The following is a 1,404-nucleotide window of genomic DNA, read 5'->3' on the forward strand; positions in this document are numbered from 1 at the left end:
CGCCATCCGCAGCGATGCTGGCGTTGATGCCGGCTCCTCCAACAGCACCGAAGCCTTTTGCGGGCGCCTGGCCCGGGGGGAGCTTTTTGGGGTGTGCCAGGGGGTGGTGGATCCCTGGGGGTACCTGGAAGGGTGCATGGGGGAGCCCTGCAGCAACAGCAGCGCTTGCCAGGCCCTGGCGAGCTACGCGGCGGCATGCAAGGAGCGGGGCGTGCAACTGCCCGACTGGCGGAAGGCGGAGGGGTGCGGTGAGTGGGGAGCAGGGGGCTGGGGTCTGCAAAGCTCTGGGATTCGGGGTGTGCACTGGGATTGGGGGGGTTGCAATGCAGGCGTTGCCCTGGGATTGGGATTTGCTCTGGGATTAGGGTTTGCAATGCAGACGTTGCACTGGGATCGGGGTTTGCACTGGGATTGGGGTTTGCACGGGGCTTGGGGGGTTTGCAAATCACGTTGCACTGGGCTTGGGGTTTGCAACGCAGATGTTCCACTGGAGTTTGGGGGTTGCCCTGGGATTTGGGGTTGCTCTGGGATTGGGGTTTGCAACGCAGACGTTCCACCGGGATTTGGGGTTTGCACTGGGATTTGGGGTTGCCCTGGGATTTGGGGTTGCTCTGGGATTGGGGTTTGCAACGCAGACGTTCCACCGGGATTTGGGGTTTGCACTGGGATTTGGGGTTGCCCTGGGATTTGGGGTTGCTCTGGGATTGGGGTTTGCAACGCAGACGTTCCACCGGGATTTGGGGTTTGCACTGGGATTTGGGGTTGCACTGGGATTTGGGGTTTGCAGTGGGATTTGGGGGTTGCAATGCACAGGTTCCACTGGGATGCGGGGTTTGCAACACGCAGGGTTTGCAGTGCAGACATTGCACTGGGATTTCGGGTTTGCAGCGCAGACGTTGCACTGGGATTTCGGGTTTGCAGCACAGACGTTGCACCGGGATTTCGGGTTTGCAGCTCAGATGTTGCACCGGGATTTCGGGCTTGCAACGCAGACGTTGCACTGGGATTTCGGGTTTGCAATGCACAGGTTGCACTGGGATTTGGGGTTTGCAATGCAGACGTTGCACTGGGATTTGGGGTTTGCAATGCAGACGTTGCACAACGCCGAGGTTGCTACTGGGATCAGGATTCGCAATGCAGAGGCTGCACTGCAGATCACCGCTACCATCTCACGCCCGAGGTGCAGCTTTGCACTTCGCAGCTTTCGGGACTGTGACTCACCTCTCTCCTCCCGCCCACAGCCCTGCGCTGCCCGGAAAACAGCCGCTACAACCCCTGCGGCTGCCCCCGGATGTGCACACACCGCGACAACCCCAAAAACTGCTCGACGCCCTGCCAGGAGACCTGCGAGTGCGCCCAGGGCTTCGTGCTCCTCAACGGCAGCTGCGTGGCCGCGGCGGGGGC

The sequence above is a fragment of the Aptenodytes forsteri genome, unplaced genomic scaffold (assembly GCF_000699145.1).
Source record: "Aptenodytes forsteri isolate BGI_AS27 unplaced genomic scaffold, ASM69914v1 Scaffold999, whole genome shotgun sequence".
Classification (NCBI taxonomy): domain Eukaryota; kingdom Metazoa; phylum Chordata; class Aves; order Sphenisciformes; family Spheniscidae; genus Aptenodytes; species Aptenodytes forsteri.